Here is a 5,904-nt window from a genome sequence, read left to right on the forward strand (position 1 = left end):
GAAGTTGAACGCCCTCAGAATGGAGTGATTATCACAGTTATAATAGGATTTTAAAACATCTATGCAGTTATCAGGGGTGAGAATGACCGGTCACGAAAAAGGAGGAAATTTTTCATCATGAAGATCATGACCCATGCATGCGACCATAAACCTATAAAATTTGAATTTCACTAAAATTTACTGAGATGCGATCCAAAATTTGTCTCGCGGCAAATTTTGACACGACTCGGGGGAAATTTTCAAAAGTTGAAAGTGTAATTACAACATTTGGTGGTTTGTAGTAGGGATGATGATGTGGTGGTGGTTGTAGTAGAAGTGTTGGTAGGGATGATGTGGTAGTTGATTGTATTTTAGTGGTCGTATGGATGATTGTGTGGTGGTGTTGTAGTAGCTGATGGTGGGAAAACGATGCAGGGGTATTGTAGTAGTGTGGTGGTAGGGATGATGATGTGGTGGTGGGTTGTGGGGTTGATGATGTGGTGGTGGTTGTAGGGTTGATGATGTGGTGGTGGTTGTAGTGGTAGTTTTTGGTAAGATTGATGTGGTGGTCGTTGTAGTAGTAATGGTGGTAGGGATGATGTGGTTTTTTAATTTGTTAGTAGTATGCTGATAGGGGGATGATGTGTGGAGGGGGTTGTAGTAGGAGTGGTGGTAGGGTGATGGGGTTTAGTGGGGGTGGGGTTTATGATGTGGTGGTGATTGTAGTATAGTGGTATTAGAGATGATGATATGAGGGGTGGTTGTATAGTAGTGGTGGTAGGGATGATGATGTGGGGGTTGTTGTGGTGGTTGTAGTTAGTGGTCTTAGAGATGATTGTGGGGGTGGCGGTTGTGGGTAGTTGTGGTAGGATGATGATGTGGTGGTAGTTGTAGTAGTGGTGGTGGTGGAAAGGGGATGATGTGGTGTTATTTGTAGTAGTAGTGGTGGTGGGGATGAGATGTGGTGGTGGTTGTAATAGTATGGGGGTAGAGATGTTGATGTAGTGGTTTTGGTGAGTGTTTTTATTCAGTGATGATTAATAGCAATTTATCAAAAAGGAGGAAATGTCTCCGTCTATCGATCAAACACAAGCAAAGTGTAAAAATCGGGAACATGGGTATTAGTATTGTGTAATATATATTTCTATTACTACTATAAATCTATTCTTATCATTAACATAAATTTACTTTTTGTAAACATCAATGAATTGTCCTTTCCACATGTTAAAGGCCTTCACTGTTATTCAAATAAAAGCCAGAAAGTGAGTGGAGCAGGCACTTAGTTGGTAACAACAAGATATGAAGTAGTAGAAAAGTCCCAGAAGACAATAGAGAATAAAAATTTTTTTCGCGGCGGTGGTGGGGTTTGAACCTGCGACCTTATTGGTACGACAACTCCGCCTGGCAGGTGAGAGCGTGGCTCTACCGTGTGAGCTATCCCGAACACAAAAAATATTCGTTTCAAACCCAAGTCATTTCTAGATCCCTCTCTCACCCACTTCTTGAGATCGCCGATTCGTTCCCACCATCGCGAAGTAATTTTGACCAGCAGTTAAGCTTAATAGCCAATATTCTCATCACAAAACATATAACATAGAAACGATTGAGACATTGAGTATGCTCCGGTGTATGGGGTGGAATTTTTAATTCAGAAAAGTGAGTGGAGCAGGCACTTATGTTGGTAACAACAAGATATGAAGTGAGTAGAAAAGTGCCAGAAGACAATAGAGAATAAAATTGGTCCCAACTGCTGGTAAAATTACTTCGCGATGGTGGCGAACGAATCGGCGATCTCAAGAAGTGGGTGAGAGAGGGATCTAGAAATGACTTTGGGTTTGAAACGAATATTTTTGTGTTCGTGGATAGCTCACACGGTAGAGCCACGCTCTCACCTGCCAGGCGGAGTTGTCGTACCAATAGGCGCAGGTTCAAACCCCCACCGCCGCGAAAATTTTTTTTATTCTCTATTGTCTTCTGGCACTTTTCTACTCACTTCATATCTTGTTGTTACCAACATAAGTGCCTGCTCCACTCACTTTTTCTGAATTAAAAATTCACCCCATACACCGGAGCATACTCAATGTCTCATTCGTTTCTATGTTATATGTTTGTGATGAGAATATTGGCTATTAAGCTTAACTGTGGTCAAAATTACTTCGCGATGGTGGCTGAACGAATCGGCGATCTCAAGAAGTGGGTGAGAGAGGGATCTAGAAATGACTTTGGGTTTGAAACGAATATTTTTTGTATTCGTGGATAGCTCACACGGTAGAGCCACGCTCTTACCTGCCAGGCGGAGTTGTCGTACCAATAAGGTCGCAGGTTCAACCCCACACCGCCGCGAAAAAATTTTTTATTCTCTATTGTCTTCTGGCACTTTTCTACTCACTTCATATCTTTTTTGTTACCAACATAAGTGCCTGCTCCACTCACTTTTCTGAATTTAAAATTCACCCCATACACCGGGGGATACTCAATGTCTCAACGTTTCTATTTATAGTTTGTATGAGAATATTGGTATTAAGCTTAACTGCTGGGCAAAATTACTTCGCGATGGTGGCGAACGAATCGGCGATCTCAAGAAGTGGGTAAGAGGGATCTAAAAAACTTTGGGTTTGAAAAAAAATTTTTTGTGGGTTTTGGATAGCTCACACGGTAAGCCACCTCTCACCCGCCAGGCGGGTTTGACCAATAAGGCGCAGGTTCAAACCCCCACCACCGCCGCGAAAAATTTTTTTTCTCTATTGTCTTCTGGCACTTTTTTACTCACTTATAAATTTAAAGCCTAGTCCAAAAGGGAAAAAGAAAGAAATAATAATCGCCATTGCTTTATTCTAATATATTATCTCTGTATAACCAATATTTAATGGATGGTTGCAAGAGAGGAGAGAGAGAGGGGGGAAAGAGAGAGAGAGAGAGAAGAGAGAGGGGAGAGAGAGAGAGAGAGATTAAAAGACAATAGGTACCTACAACAGAGAAAAAAATCCAGACCCATCTGTCCCTCCCCTTCCCTTCAACCAGCTAATCAAAAACAACGCTGGTCGTCTGTGTCAATTGTGACTCTGGTGCCATTCTGTCTGGCCCGACGTCATAAAAACGGACCGTCACCAAATTTCAGGAGACTGAGCACAGGTGTCAACATAAGACATAATTTGGGGATTTTGTGGTTTTGAGGAAAATTTTTTGACACGGCAGATTCAGCGGGAAAAATTTTTGAGAAATTCTCAAAATCACTGTTTTTTTATAAAAAAAAAAAATTGAAAAAGAGGAATTGTGATGGGGATGAGCGGAGATAAACTACCATTTAGGCAGAAATCCGCCTTTAGGCGGAAGATTCTCAGCCCTGAGTTATTAAGTAAAGTAGTTTGCAATGGGCAAGATCACGGCATTACTCATTATTAATATTTATCCAGTCTTTTTCTGTGGCTGAAGGAAATTTATCTAATGTGGTCTCCTTTGAATGGTTCGTGTTTTCCGTTGTCTTTTGGTCGAATTGGCAACGAATAGAGCAAGATATTTTGCAAATACGATCCTACGGCACAAAGGGTACCTTCAGGGGTACCCCCATAAGAAGGAGTATACTCCAGATCTCACCCTCGTTACGAAAGGCGGCGAACGGTGGGAACCGCTGCAGGTGAAGCGAACAGTCCTCGGGGACTTTCCGGCACAGCCAGCACAGGCCGGTTTTGTCACGCGGGGTGACAATACCGGGGGTTCAGTCTCTCCCACTTTGCAGATGGAACTTTGAAGGCTGATTGGGAGTAATTCAGTTCCTTATCGAGCAGGTTTGCCCTGCATTCCTCCCAAGTCCGAGAAAAATAACCAGATTTAGCAGGGTATGGTTAAGAGCGCTCAAAGTTCTATTCCACGGGGCAAACGGGAAATTCTACACCCCTTGCTGGACGGCAGAGTCGGAAAGCTGTACAAACAGTACCAGCAGGACCCAGTCCCAGGACGTAGCCCCATATACTACTTCAGTCTCTGGCAGAGGGAAGGAAGCAAAGGTAGCAGGAGACCGTGGAAAATCTGGACTTTACACACTCCAACCGCCACGCTTGACGTTTGATAAAGAAATTGGATCCGGACCGGAATTACGCGAAGGCTGCACCGGAATGTGAGGCAGACACAATTGCCAAGAATATTAAGAACCGTAGCAAAAGGGTCCCTAATCATGCTTTTGAGCGCGGTGTCCGCAAGGCGTACCGTACGATTTTGGACTCGCTACCTGCAGACGTCCAGTCCCCGAGAAGTGGGTGCAGCATTAGCGATTTTGAAGAACGGTAAAGCAGCAGGGATAGACGACGTATATCCCGATATGGTGACGCAACGGGCCCCAGGGCACGGGGCCCGACTGGCAGAGGCAATGTCTGCGCAAAAGGAAAGCTCCCACAAGTGTGGAAGCATGCGAAGATAGTTGCCCCCTGAAGCCCGGGAAACCGGCGAAGGAGGCTGACAGTTACAGACCTATATTCTACTGAGCTGTCTTTACAAATTGTTGGAGCGTGTTTTTATTAAAACCGATGGGGCCGGTCCTAGACGCTGCCCTGCCCCCCGAGTAGGCAGGCTTCAGGGGAAAGGGGGGGTGCACCACGGAACAGGTCATTGCCCTTGCAGAGCATATGAGCAGGGGTACGAGAGAAAACAGCAAACAGGTGCTGTATTATAGACCTATCAGCGGCGTATGATACGGTCTGGTCGAAGGGTTAATGCTCAAACTTGCAAAGATCATAAGGTGCAAAAAGACCTTGAAGTTGTTCTCTCTATCTTGGGGGAAAGACAATTCCGCGTCGCACGGGGAGACGCTACGAGTAAAGAAAGGAAATTGAAGAATGGGGTCCCTCAGGGTTCGGTACTTGCGCCAATGTTTGTTTTACGTTTACATTAGCGATATCCGAACACTTCCTCCCTGAGGCGGGGAATGCGCGGACGACTGGGCACTCGTTACTCAGAGTAAAGTGTGGACCCGTCTCGAGAGCGTACCAGCTAGGACTCAACCAGACTCAAATCCTACTTCGACAAGTGGTACTGAAGATGAACACTTCAAAAACCGTGGCCACTGCATTCCACCCATGCAGTGCATGGCACACCCGTAAACTGAACGTCCTCGTCGGGGACCAGCACTCCCATATGAGCCGCATCCAAACTATTTAGGGGTGACGTTGGATCGAGGGCCCTTTCCCATCGGGTGCATCTCCCAAGGGGTTACCCGGAAGATGGAGAAACGCAACAGTCCCTTTTGAGGAAGCTGGGGTTTTATTGTGACATGCTACCGGCGGGTTTGCGACGGTGCACGAATGCGGGCCGGACTTGCTGATTGGGTCGATCGTCTAAACTTTAAACCCTTTTGCCATAAGAGGTGCTGTCTTCATCACTACCCCAAACCACTACCAGATTATTATCTTTATCGCCATCACCATTTCAACCACCCTATCATTGTCCTAAGTTCTATCACTGCCCTTTTCTTCCACCACATCATCACGTCACCACCACCACTATTGCAACTCCTTCCCACAATCATTATCGCACTCACCAATTACTGCTATCATCACATCATCACCCGACACCACTACAAACGTCACCACATCACCACCATTGCAACCATATAGCATCATCATAATCCCCACCATACTACTAACAACCACCAAATACCACCCCACCACATCATCACTATCACCACAAAAACCCCCCCCCCCCCCCCACCCCATCATCATCACTACTAAAAAACCATCACCATCACACCATCATCACCATTACTAACAACCAACATCAACACACTAAGGTATCATTATCACGCCCACTGCAACCACCACACCACATCATCACCATCACTACAATCCCACCACCATCACACATCATCATCATTACTATCACCATTACTGCAACCACAACCACTCATCATTATCTACAATTGCATCCCATCATTTT

This window comes from Berghia stephanieae, chromosome 7, assembly GCF_034508935.2.
Source record: "Berghia stephanieae isolate SIO BIC M18660-M18661 chromosome 7, UCSD_Bste_1.3, whole genome shotgun sequence".
Taxonomy (NCBI): domain Eukaryota; kingdom Metazoa; phylum Mollusca; class Gastropoda; order Nudibranchia; family Aeolidiidae; genus Berghia; species Berghia stephanieae.